The 14,296-nt window shown below is 39.1% G+C and overlaps 1 long non-coding RNA gene across 2 annotated transcripts; it reads right to left on the bottom strand.

Annotated features, from left to right (window-relative positions):
- Positions 1–5,085: 5,085 nt before the first annotated feature.
- LOC120795658 lies at positions 5,086–12,194 on the bottom strand. Of its 2 annotated transcripts, XR_005708265.1 has the most exons (3): positions 12,097–12,156; positions 7,812–7,972; positions 5,086–5,781 (listed from the first exon to the last, which is right to left on the bottom strand). It is a non-coding gene; the product is annotated as an uncharacterized LOC120795658 (long non-coding RNA). The 2 variants fall into 2 exon arrangements; XR_005708266.1 differs by lacking the exon at positions 7,812–7,972 and having other exon boundaries at positions 12,097–12,194.
- Between the last annotated feature and the right edge of the window lie 2,102 nt (positions 12,195–14,296).

The following is a 14,296-nucleotide window of genomic DNA, read 5'->3' on the forward strand; positions in this document are numbered from 1 at the left end:
TTAACAGTACAGTTCTGCATCGCATGAGATATCAACCAGAAAAAACATATCCACATGTTAGTTGCACAATGTCCACTCATATACAGTCTTTTAATAGGTCTTGTTTCTCTGGGACTTAGTGTGTTTCTTGGATGGAAAGTTGCTAGATATAAAATTTCTCTGTTTCACTGTCAAATGTCCTCTTTGTGTTAAAGTCAATGTCACGGATAGAGAAGTTTAGTTCTCACTCTCAACAGTGTCAGAGCTGGGGGGCCAGCTGTTATGTCAGCCGACCTGTGTTCCTCTTGCTGGGCCAGGTGTGCTGACACATGTTCAGAGACTGCAGGCTCATGGCTGTAGTGTTGTCCACTTGTTTACTCGGTGTATATTTTTGTACCTCTTCCTCATACTCTACAACTCAAGTGATGTCTGCTGTCTTGTTTTGAGGTGGCAAACTTTTTTCACTGCTGACAAAGCTTGAATCTCCACTGGTAGCAACATGCACGTTGAAAGGTTGTTATTGTCCAGCAGACACTGGGATGCATGACCTGAGGCAAGAGACAAACAAGTCCAATGGCAAAAAATACATTAATACATAAAAACTGTACAATAATAAATGTTTGTATACCCTCACTTATATGCACAACGTCAGCACATTGGAAACATATATCAATAAAATGCAGCCCATTGCAGTGTTACATAGGCTGAATGAAGACTATATTGATTCAGGTGCCTGAATTTTTAATAACTGAAAAAACAGCAAAAGAACAGCTTTAGAACAGCAGGCCTTGTTCCCCTCTGGCATCTTGACTGTTCCACATTCAGACTGGGGTAACTTGCTCTTATGCAAGAATTACAGCCAGTCACTAACTTTACAAAACCGCTACTGCCATCTACTGGCGAAAAGTAAATCGCTGTAGAGCTGTTTTCACTGACAGAATGACACAAGAAGACAGAAAAATGAAAAGGGAAGATCATCATGTTAATCACAAAATTCAAATCTCCTCATTCAAAACTTTGATCTTAATTTCAAAAAATAAATATAAAATCCGTTGCTAAGTAAATACATGGGTACATAAAAGCAAAAAAGATGTTTTCATTATTCATTTTTTGTGTTTTGTTTTTCCTTATCCAATTTCTGACTTCAAAAGGGATATGGACTGAATGGAAGGTACATGGATTAATCTGCCACATAGCCTGTAAACAACCAAACTCTTCATTTACACTAAAGTTTTCTTGTTTTCTTGTTTTTATTAATTTTATCAATATAGACTACATAAAATATTGTTTTATTTTATGTAGTCTATGTTAGTATCATCATTACTGACCAACACTCATCATCATAAAATGTTTTTCCTACACCAGTTACTGGCTAACTGTGAAGCCTATGCTGAAGATATATTTAAAATACTACTTTTAAAGTACTAATACTTTAAAAACTAAGATCTATAAAACACCCTGTTATATGGCTGCTAATATTACTTTCAAAATAATTTCAATCACTATTTGGCCAAAACACTAATCCTGTTGCTGAAATAACATTCAGCTTCAGTCTGTTTTCATATACATTAACTAGTTAAATCTGTTAATCTGTTAATTTGCTGGATGATAATGAGCTCACATCCTGTAAAACATAGTGTTAATATCCCATGATAGTTCCTGATAAATCAAAAATATAATACATGTCATAATCATGGCTGATTTCAACTTCTTACCTATCGGTGCAATCAGGTATTCAGATCAGTCTCAAAAACAATAAATCTCCTAAAATCCATTTCATAAGAATCACGCACATAAATGATTAACCAAAAATGTTCAATTTTTAAATAATAATTAAAAATATCAAAATAGATGGAAAATCAAGTAAAGTGGTTAGTGTCTAAATTTAGTTATAATTATATTACAAAAAGATTTATAACACCAATGAAATAACACTTAGTGAAGGTAATCGGAGGACTTTGTTGGCAGAGGATGGTTTCCCCAGCAAGCAGGTAACCTTAAGGGAACATTCCCTAAAGGTTCCTGAAGGCTATATTCTTTTGCAAACATTTGAGAACATTCTACTAAAATTCTCTAACGTTTGTGAAACATTTAATAACTCTAGAAAAACTACAGGTAACATTCTAGGAACGTTCTCTAAAGGTTATATTAAAAAACTATTTGAGATAGAATTTTGTGGTCGACAAAAGCATATATTTATTTTCCACCATATCATATACAATGTGTTTTATAACATTACACCCTCAGTGTATCATAAGTGTGTATAATACACACTTATCAATCCAATATATATTGTTATTTAAATCACTTTTTTAAAACTCTGATCTTAATTTAAAAAAAGAAAAAAAACTTGACAAGGGTTTTTTTTTTTTTTTAATCAGAAATGTGTCACCTCCCTAGACCAGGGAAAATGGAGCGTGAGATTGGTAGGTGGACTGGTGCAGCGTTGGCAGTAATGCAGGCATTGTACGGGATAGTTGTGGTGAAGAGGGAGCTGAGCTGGAAGACAAAGCTTTCGAATTACCAGTCAATCTATATTCCAACTCTCACCTATGTCATGAGTTTAAGGTACTGACTGAAAAAATTAGATCGCTAATACAAGCAGCTCAAATGAATTTGTTCTGTAGGTGGCTGGGCTCACCCTTATAGATAGGGTATGGAGCTCAGACATCCACAGGAAGCTAGCAGTAGAGCTCCTTTTTGTTGAAAGGAGCCAGTGAGGTGGCTTGGGCATCTGATCATAATGCCTCCTGAGCACCTTCCATTGGAGATTTTCCAGGCACATCCAACTGCTAGAAGGCCCCGGGGTAGACCCACAACACACTGGTGAGACTATAGACTGTATCCAATCTGGCCTGGGGATGCCTCGGGGTCCCCCAGGTGGAACTGGAAAGTGCTGCTGGGGAGAGGGACATCCGGGCTACCTTGCTTAACCTTTTGCCACCGCGATCCAACTCCAGATAAGCGGCAGAAAATTGATGGATGGATGGATGGATAGCTATATCACAAATTAGAATTATAACTATTATATATATTATTTATATAATTGTTATATAATTGTCATCTGTTCCTACCTCTTCTGCCCAATTTTTGTGTTGCTGTGACATGTAATTTTTTTCTCTTTAGTGATTACAGTACTATTTGTATTGTTTTTGTCTGAGTCTTAACAGTTTCAATGAGCAAACCCAATGCAAAATGCTTAACTTTTAATTCCGGGCTCTAAATTTGACACAGCATGCAAAATGAAAACCGTTATATCAACTGAAATAATGCATTTTACATATCATTTATAACAGCAGCATTCTACATTTATCACAATCAACCTTTACAATAGCCTAAATATAAATCATTATATACATTAAAACAAAAGTTTTTTTGTCTCAGAAAGTTGTGTCAGTGAGTGGAGCAAAGCTGTCAACGGCTGTCAAATTGATACAGAACCCCTTTCGGTCCACAGGAAACCAACTGCTTTGATGTTAATATGGTGGAATTATATCAAAAGAAAATTATTTTAAAAATCAGTCTCAATACAAAATTTCCTCCAAGCATGTTTTTTTCACATTATCAACTTTACGTTACATCTTTACAAAACATTTGGCTTCGTAGTTCATAAGTGCTAGCTAGGTAGTGTTTGCTATTGTTTGCTAAGCTAATCATCAACCAATAGTGAAATTAATGTTATCATAATGATCTTACATTAGCAAGTTAATGTTGCTAATGTCTACAATAAAAATTGTGTTTTTGAAAATGTGGAATTTAAAGTATGTATCTGGTAAGAGCCTGTCTGTATAAATATGTAAAGAAGTAAATCTTTTTTGAAAAACATTGTTCTTAACAATGCTTCTGTGGCTGAGTTTAATAGGAGCAGTTAAGAGTAATTACAGCACCACTTCTGTAGCTGTACCCATAGCATTATACATTTAGGTGCATAAGTATTTGGACAGTGACACGATGTTCGTAATTTTGCCTCTGTACACCAGGACAATGGATTTGAAGACTTGATTGAAGTGTAGACTTTCAGCTTCATTCAAGGGGTTTAAAATATCACATAACCTTTTAGAAATTATAGCCATTTTTATACATTGCGGGAAAGAAGCACCCTGTATTGACAAGGGTTAGAACACATAGTGTGTTCATAGTTGGCCATTTTTCCATAACTAATGGGCTATCTGAAAATTTGGTGTAAATTTTGAACAGCATATGATGATTTCAGAAAATACATGGAAAAAAGATGTTTAAAATTTGCGGTTTATCATTATTTCAATTCACATCAAGTCAAAGTGGTCAGGAAGAGCTAAATTTGGGGAAAGATTTGGCGGCAGTAGGAGCTAGTCAATGGTGCAGAAAAGAATATTGGAATTTTTCACTTCTAAAAGCCCAAAAGCAATGACTGGAAAGGACTATGCGACAGTATGTGTCAGATAAAAACTTTGTCTTTTTTGGTTTGTTTGCTGCAAAGCAAGAGAGATGGGTTTCCGCCACATTCAAGGAAAGATCAGTCCCTTCACGAGTGGAGGATTCCAACTGGTGTAAGGCGACCACCAAGTTTACCCACCTTGATTTATGTGATATGCCTCTGGAATCAGTGAGAATGCTGTCATCTCTCAGCCACAAACCTATAACCACATTGCTTTCTGAACAAGCAAAGAAAGTTCAGAAAATTGCTACACACAAGTTCAAGCAGCAAAGACAAGAAAAGAGGAGCTGGCTTGTGTTTATGTGTTTGTGTGTGTGTGAGACCTCATTTCACTCAAACATAAACACATGATGATGTTTGGTACATGCCAATTTTCTTATTTCATTATTCCTTGCTCCTCATTCTTTGATCCTCCAATCTTGCCTGGTTTGGAAATCCATCCGCGTTGCTGCATACTTTAAAATCAAATTTAAGACTTTTTAAGACCTGAACGAATAGAAATTAATACAATTTCCACAACAGAACAAACACATATTAGCACAGGTGTAGCAAATGGAATAATTTTTTAATCAAATAAAATGATTTAAAAAAATCAAATGCAGATATGACATCTCAGAACAGAAGACCAGGGCTAAAACTTAACGATTTATTGATTGTTTATGAAATGTCAAACATCATCATTTTAATAATCCATTTCCTTTCATCTTACTTACTGTTTTGTCACTATGGGGAACATACCCTTGGCTGATTACATCCTTTGTTTCAAATTACATGTCTCATAGCTTTTTTCGTTCAATTTCCCTATCCACGTTTCTCAACTCTCTTCTCCTTGTAGCGGGTTCTCAATGTGTTGGACTTTATAATCAGACTTTATAATCTACCATTTTAGTTACTGCTGTACTCGCACCTTTTTCTGCAAAGCTGTCTTAATCTTTTCTAGGGCCTCACATACATGGTTTTTCTTTTCTTCCGTAGATCTTCAGTTTCCTCTCCTGCACATTTTTCTTTTAATCATCTGCTCATTCCTTGTCGTTTTCCTTTTTCCCTAATCCAGGTGCATTCTGTACCTGCTCTGTGCAGTTGCACAGTATTTAGCAACTCTTTACTTACTAAAGAGTGGGTCAGTGCACTATACACTCTCACATGATTGCAGATAAGTCTTTGGGCTACGATTGTGGTCTTCCTCCATGTTCCATGTTTCCACCTCTTCATTAACTGAGAACCCACGTTCTGTGGTTTGGCCATGGGAGAGGATCCGCTGCTTCCTCACAAAGCCCCACAGCTTTAAGGATGAGGTACTCATGTGCCGTTGCAAAAATATCAACTCTGGAGTTTAGGTCTGTGGGACTGAAGTCCTTGAAGCTTGCTGTGCTGTCACATCACCTCTATTTAAAAAAAGGAAAATGTATATGGACCTTATTCTCATGCAAAATACTCACACCATTGAAAAACATGTTAGAAGCAAAATTGCAATAAGTCTTTTGGAAACAATATGCACAGAATGTATTCAAAATTATTTTAAAAGCAGACCCCTACAAAAATAATCCCTCTAAATTATCACTTATGACCCACTAGAAGTGTGTAGCTATGTGTATTTATACAGAGACCCTTTCCTCTGCCTATATTTTCTTATTTTGCTGTGTTTGGGACATTTCCGTGTGTCAACCTTTGGACAGTGGGTGTGTTGCACCCAGCTATTATCAGCATGCATGGTGTGAGAGTGGGAAACGAAGCAACCACTGCCCAGATCGTAAGCGGCATAATCAGCATGTGCTTCTGGTGTCACTTAGCCGGGGAGGAGCAGCCAACTTTGAAAGTTTTTTTTACAAACCACAACTGACAAATCCAGGACAGTTTTGGTGCTGTTTACCAGCATTTATCAATTACCAGCATTTGGACATGGACTCTTTTTAATAAGGCTAAAACAATAGAGTGACTGGTGTGGATCCAGGTAGCTCTCTCTAGGACTTTCACTGCTGAGTTAGTCACCAGAAGCACCCCAGTTGTCACCACCCAATCACCTGGGTGAATGCATTAGTTCAGCATCATCAAACTCCTCCCTTCCTAGGGGTTGTCTTTCATGTGGTGAGGACATCCCTTTTTTCATGGGTCTTCCCATAATGATCTGGAATGACGATAAGCCTCTTTTTCGGCTTCCCTTGCCCTTCATGCTCATAAATACAAGAGGCAGGGCTTTTTCCTCACACACACACCTTTGCCTTGGTCAAGTTTGTTTTTTTATTGTGCCATTTTCTCTTTCTACTGCTTCTCCACTCTGAGTATGATGCACAATGTGTTATCAAGTCCATCCCTAGATAATCAGACATTTTGTCAGTAACATTATTTACAAAATATGGGATATTGTCACTTGTCTATTTTTTAGGGATTCCCCACCTAGGAAGGATTTCTCTCAGCAGCACCTTTGCACTTTTGTTTGCCAAAGTTGCAGCATCCACTTTTGCTGTTTGACACACTTCAACCCACTTAGAAAACATGTAAACAATAACCAAAATCACCTGAAGAAATTTCAATAAAGTTCATCATCAAATGATCAAAGGGAGCTTCATTGGAGGGATGGCTGGCCTCTGCCAGTGTTGTTCCTGAGACACACCAAGCATTTTGAATAATTGCACAATTTGAGAGGCAGTATCTGCTAGCTGTCAACACAAGAAGCCATGTGTTTACCAGTATCTGTTAGCTGTCACCACCATCCCACCTTTTGACATATGGTCCCTCCCATGTGTCAACCTATCAAGATAAAGAAACAAACAAATCTAGGCAAAAAGAGATTACCAGTAGGACCATACCAAACATTATTTACATATGTACAACCAGTGTCTTTCCACTGTTTTCGGTTCAGTGCGGGAACATTCTTCTGAGCTTCTACCAGCTCTGCCAGAGAGACAGAAGGGGTCATTTGGGAAGAAATGTTAGTTATTCACATTGAAGTTTGAATTGGAGCCTGTGTCACCGCCTTGGATACTTCATCTGCAGATAACCTTGTAAGATTGGGTTTTGTGCTTTGTTGTGTGCCTCATACTTGCACACAGCTATTTCCTGTGGTCCTGAGATTACAGACTAGTGACACATGCGAAATTTGTAGGTGTTAAAAACCCTGTATTTTTCCACAATATTCTGAAATCATGCACTACACCAAATGCATATCTGCTGTCTGTGTAAATAGTGACCCTTTTCCCTTCACCCAGTATGCATGCCCTCGTGAGCAAAACAGCTCTGCTGCTTGTGCAGACAGATGTCCTGGCAACCTACTTCAACAATTTTTCTGTCAGTTACAATAGCATATCCTACTTGACTTTCACCAGCTTGACGACCTTTCCTGCTAGAGCTATCAATATAGAAAATAAAATCAGCATGGCAATGGAGTTATAGAGAGATCTGGGTGTGGTCAGCAGACCTCTGAAATTGCAGCCAGGCAGTTATGTGGGGTGCCTTCTGTTTCTGTAGGTAGGTGTATCAGGGTTGAGCAGGGTGCATCAGGTTATGGTGACATTTGACAGTGCATTATTCTTGCAGGTGTCAGATGGCAAGTCTCCTGCTCTAGCAGGATGGATGAACCTGCATGAAGAGGGAACAGGTTCAGTTTTTGATAACCTACTAATCCTACTGAGGCTAGACGTGCTACTGATGCTGCAGCCACAGCTTTTGAACAATGTGGCAAACCTGCCAGCATCTAGTGTTCAAGCAAAGTAAGCTACAGGTCCCTGGGGCTGTAGTCAGTGCTTGTTTAACTTTAACAAAACTGGCAAGTCCATCTTCTGTCCAGGTCAGTCTGTCAGTTTGCCTAAGGCCATGATCATGTGTCATGCTCTGCAGAGGCTGTGCTATTTGTCCATAATCAGGAATCCACTGCCTACAGTAGTCCTGTTAGGCCCAAAAATGGCATCATTTGTTTCTCAGTGATTGGTATTCTCTCTTTTTTGAGGAATGTGGCCTAGGAAGATTTCTAGCAGTTTAGAGAGGCTGACTTTGTGGCCTTGTGCTGCTAAATACTATAACAGTGCCACTGTCTGTTTCGCAGGCCTGTTCGCTATCTGAGTATGGTAACAGATCTTCAGCACACTGGAACTGTATGCTACCACGTGGAGCTTCAAACCCTTCAAAATTTTCATGCAGCATTTTCATGGACTTTTGGGAAGACATTGGACTTAGCCCAGGACTTCCTTTTAAATGTAAATGCAAGCCAGTATTGTGAATCTGGATGTACTGGAATGTTGAAAAAAAAAAAATGTATTGGCCAGATTTATGACTGAAATATTTGCTCTTACTAGGTACCTGTGACTGGATTGTGTGCTGATCAGGAGCTGCTGGTGCTGACATGCACTGCATCATTCACTGCTTTCAAATCCTGGACAAATCTCCAAGCTGTTGATTGGCCTTCCCGTGGGGCCTTTTTGACTGGAAAGACTGGTGTGCAACCAGGGTGAATCTGGACATGGCACAGTTGCTCCTTGTTTGTTTTGTGACTCAAAAACTGGTGTTATTCCCTTTGTAGCCTCAGGCCTAAATGGGTTTTGTTTGGTCATGGTCTGTAACTAAATGTAGGTGTGACAATTAAAAGGTGCTGCATTTTTTAATCAGGCCAAAATCATATTTATATTGAGAACAAATTTCGTTTGTATGTCTTTCAATCGTTCTTTGTGAGAGTAGATGCACTGCATGAGTACATAACTCTGTCTCACTCGTCATTTACCCATTCATGTGTGTTAGTGCATCTTGTCACCCATAAACCAACATCCTTCCACTCTTGTGCCTCTGATTTTTCCAGGGACACGTGTGGATCAACAGGGGATCTTAGGATTGTTTTGACTTGGTTGTTACAGACATGCACAAAATCAATTTCCCCAAAACATACATGCTTATTCTAGTAGCTCTGATTCACTTCCTTTTCTCTAACAATGTTGCCCTGAGGATGTGTGTGTGGTGAAGTGCAAGTGTGTGTGTCTCATGAACTGCATTTCCCCTTTTTCAAACTCTTTTTATCGCGAGCCAAAAACAATGCCCAAACTACACATCGAGTCTCTGACCAATAAAGTTACAGGAAAACAGGATGAGAGCAAAAAGGAATGTTTGAAGTCCTCTTTCACTCCATCATGGACATTAAGGGGAATGGTGTACTTTTTCTTTGACTGAGTTTCCAGTTGGCCCCACCGTCCTCATAAACTGACCACTCATCCCTGATTCTGTTGCCCCCGAGTCAACTAAAAAGGTGACTGTTTGGCCTGAAAACCTGTAGTGTAAATGCAGGCATAGCACTGCATGCTGTTTGCCTCGACCTCTCCCTGCCTGAGGCCTCAAGCTCCTCTCATACAGCATCAGTTGAGCCATTTCCAGTCTCTTTCCACCTCTGACAGTTAACCTGTATCTTAGTTGACAGTGTCAGGTCACAGAATTGTTGGAGCTGATGGCAGGCAGAATGACAGTAACCACTCCAATCAAACAAATAAATCAATATGCCAGTCAATATGAGGGTTGTGTTGTGTTTAACAAGCCAGGGGTGACCAAGGATAACAGGTAATTGTGAGGAATTAATCAGATGAACGCTTAATTTTTCAGAATGATTACCTGACATGACTTGCCCCGTGTGTGATATGCTCTCTTTTCATCCGCGCTGGATTTGATAAAGATGAAGACAGTGAGGGATGGGTCAGGCAGGAATAACTGGGCTTGGAGGAGGGGTCAAGAGGGAAGTTTAATTAGAGGTTCAGCTCATGGCCACGCTATTTTGTGCTTTGAGGGGGAGGAAGATGGGCCTTTCCTCTACTGATGAGCCCTGCCTTTTACTGGACAACCAGAGGTGAAATGACTAAACTGAAGGACATTTAGGCTACGCAGCACAACCTGACTGACTCAGAATATTGCCTAAGTCAGTGCCTTAACTGTAGGTTACGGCGAGACAGCAATTACACACAATCTCAGCGTGTGACCAGTGTTTTTAATTTATGTTAAAATAAATTACAATGCTCCTTTTAATAAGCTTGAACCAAATATAAAATTGGCAGAGAAATGAGCAAGTCTATTACAAAACAGTTACTCCAAGGCTGTCTTGTTTTGCTTTAAGTTTGTAGTTTGAAATTAAATGGACCATAACCAAATAGTTTGATTGAAGCTTCATATTTTAGTACATATGATTATCATTATTAACTGAACCTCCTCCTCCTTTTCTTCATCACACTGTTATTGGTGGGTCCAGGGAGTGGCCTTGGGTGGCACTGGCCACCCTTGGAATCTGACCACCCCAGGGGGTTTTATTCTAAACTATGATTGGCTATCTGCCAAGTCAGAGGTGGGTGTTAGATTGAACTCTGACAAGTAAACCTAACTTTCATTAAAAATGCAATTAAGTCTTAAACCTGACAGGCAGTGATGTGCCATAATAGTGTCTAGCCTGCCAAAAACCCAGAGAAGAATAAGAATAGGATCTTGCTGCAGCGCTGGTTTGATTTTGGAGCAGAGCAGTAAGCTGGGATCAGTCATATCAAGTCTCTGAATTACCACAGGCTACAGGTGTTTTATACTGGTGTTGTCCTGCCTCTTGTCGCTCCTGTGAGTACACTTCCTGATACACATACTGTGCCAGTGGTTAAAAAAACATTAAGCTCTAGTAAGCTAAGAAGTTTTCCGTCTTTATTGATTTTCATAATTAGGTGTTGGACAGGTCTATCATCTTCTCAGCTTTCTAGCAAACCTGTCATTGTTAGGTTATTGTTACCAACGCTAATGCTAGCTATGTAAATCTGTCTTGTGTAACTTTGTGGGCTTGATTAAGGTTTGCATGCCCGAATTCATTCATGCATAGATAATTAAATGTATCATGCAAGATATAGGGTGACATGCATCATGCAACTATTACAATATGAAAAGAAATCAGAATATTCAAGATTTCTTAAGAAGGAAACCAGTGAAGAAAGAAACCAGTGCAGGATAGAGCAGCCTGCCTATCCTGATTCTCATCCTCTGCAGTCAGGATGAGAACCTGCTTACATTGAACATAATCTGTTCATTTATCACCATATTTTAATTGTACATTCAAATCTTATGAAAGTAGTATTGAATGTATTCTTACTGAGGAGTTGCTGCTTCTCCATAAGGAATTTTTTTGCAATGTAGGATCACTTCATACATATACCACTGTGCGTATTCTTGCGACCCTAGTAGGAAATATTGCATTTGGGAATCTTCAGCGCTGTGAGGTTCAAAGTATGAGTAAGGCATCCTATCTCGACAATCTGCAACTTCACAGCCACATCCACTTTAATTGCATTGTCTACAGTGGCTGCCACAACCTCATCTCTAACACTGATCTCATCTAGGATGCTGTCAATTTCCTTGGCCACGGCTGCTCCTGTCTGTGCTTCATATACTCCTTTTGATTTTAGGACCTTCCCTAAGATCCTACCCTGCCTGACGTAATGCAGTGTCACTATCAGGTAGTGGTCCTGAATTAGGCTTGTCCACCAATCTGCTGTGACGGCTGCATTTGAAACATTCTTTAGTTCAGATATTAAATTGTCCTTTTTAACATGGTACAAGGTAGGGATTAGATGGTTTGTTAGACTATCTTGATGGGATTCATCCTTTGTGTTTAGTGTCAGAATATCAACATACAACTTGACAATTCTGATCACATACTTTTTTTCAACATCTAAATACACAATAGGCTAAATTGCAGTATTGCTCACCTATGGATTTCATCGGTCAATCAGCACAGGCAGACGAAACCAGCAAGGAACAGGTAGAAGAATCAGTAACAGACTAAGATGAGGATAAGACAGGCGATGATGTATATAGTCAGGAGATAATGACAGAATGGGAAACAGGTGCACTGGTGTGGGGGAAAGTCAGGCAATGGAGATGGCGGGAACATATGGTTAATTGCAGGGCAGGTGGGAGTGGCTGGGTCCAAAATGACAGGTGATGTTAGTGACAGAAATTTATGAGATAAAAATGAGAATGGGTAATAACCTAAACTGAGGTGGCTGCTGTGACAATTTTGATATGAGCTACAGTTACATAATTTCTGTGTTTCATTATTAAAGGGGTATACTAAACTATTTATAAGCATGATACTCTCTAATCAAAATTGGGGTACTCATGAGTAATGCAGATGCAAATAATTGCATAGGGAATGCTGTTCCTACTGGGGTCTGCTCTGCCCCGGCTTCCCTATTTGCTCTTCCAAAGAGCCAATTACTTCCAATCTTATCCTCATAACCAAGGTTTTAAAATTGGGAATGATCCCCATGTGATACCATTATATATGGGTGATATTTTAATTTATTGGCATGACCCAGTTACCTCAATTCCACCACTAGGGTTGACTTTTTAGATAAACTGCTCAGTCAGAAATAATGCCTATTTTCAACTTCATTGACAATCATTCAAAAAAGTTGAAAGATATTAATAGAAAATTGTGCTTAGGTCTATTAATTATAATAAACACTTGGAAATTCCTATACCTAGTAAGTTTGAAGATACTTATAAGATGAACTGATGTCACCTCTCATTTTATTCTGCCACTCTGCCGCTGAATTGGCAACGGCCCCAGGTGGCATCATTAGCACAGTAACAGCAGCAGGCACTTAAGTAGATTTGCATTTTACCACCCATAGGTTATTGTGTGTACTGGTGGCATCTGTGAGTGGGGTGGAATTAGATAAAAACATAAAGTGTGTTCACAAACATCTGCTGCTTATCTTGGCAGGTAAGACACATACTTTAAACTGTGTCCCTGCTTCCTTATTGCTTGTGATACTATAGCCAATCACAGAATATACTGTCTTTTCACTTAAATGTAACAAAATGTTCTGTGGTCTCAATTCACAAGAAGGCATGAATAGTAAAAACGTTTTCTCTGGGCTCCCTGGGCATTTGTAAAATTTGACATGTTTGCTGTCAAAAAATTCCACAGTATACTCTTAATCAAAACCAAAAAAAGATAAGACATTGCAGGCAGACAGCAGAAAGCTGATGCATATTGATGCTACAGATATACATTGTTTTATGCTGTATATACAGTATACAACAAAACTGAGTACACCCTTGGTCAATATCACTCAAATGTTAGTCAGTCTATCACAGGACTAACACATAGAGACAAACAACTGTTCACAATGACACAAGCTGGAGTACCTGGAGGAAATCCACACAGGCACGGGGAGCACATGCAAACACCACCCCTACAGGAAATTATTACTAATTTGATAGATGGTATAGCTTCTTTCAGTCATGAACACAGTATAAATGAGGACTGTGATGTAGAAAAAATGGCACATCTGGTTGAGCTACATGGTCCCCCCGTGATGAAACAGAGAAAGAATACTGTTGGCATGTTTATGATGAAGGTAGCTATCATGACTTGGAAGAGGTGACTGATGGGGTAGAGACTGTTGAGGATCAAACAGGAGGTGGTACAAGTTTTTATTTGAGGGAAATACTGTGCTTTAATGCTAAAGAAGCCAGACGACCAGTTGAGAGAAATCCCTCTGGATAATACTGAGGAAGTCCCAAAACTGCTAAGGGAAAAACTGACCAGTGTTATAAAATACTTCCCAGAAAACTCACCACCACCATGCTTACTACTGCAATTTATGTCTGCCAGTCAGCAACAGCCATCCCAGGCAAACCTGTAAAATGCAAAGACTGCAAGCGCATATGTCATTTCCAACACTGTTAAGAGATGCCCAAACTCTCTCCAACATACATGCTTACACCAAATGGCATGTCGAACAAAACTTTGCATAAATTGTTGTAGACTATACCTTATACCCCAGAGAAAGAAGATTGTTTCTAATGAATGACCCAGTATACAAGCAAAGGTGGATTGATTCATTTAGCATGCTCCTAATGCTTTTATCAAAGAAACCTGCAGTTCTAGGGCCC

The sequence above is a fragment of the Xiphias gladius genome, chromosome 10 (assembly GCF_016859285.1).
Source record: "Xiphias gladius isolate SHS-SW01 ecotype Sanya breed wild chromosome 10, ASM1685928v1, whole genome shotgun sequence".
Lineage (NCBI taxonomy): Eukaryota > Metazoa > Chordata > Actinopteri > Istiophoriformes > Xiphiidae > Xiphias > Xiphias gladius.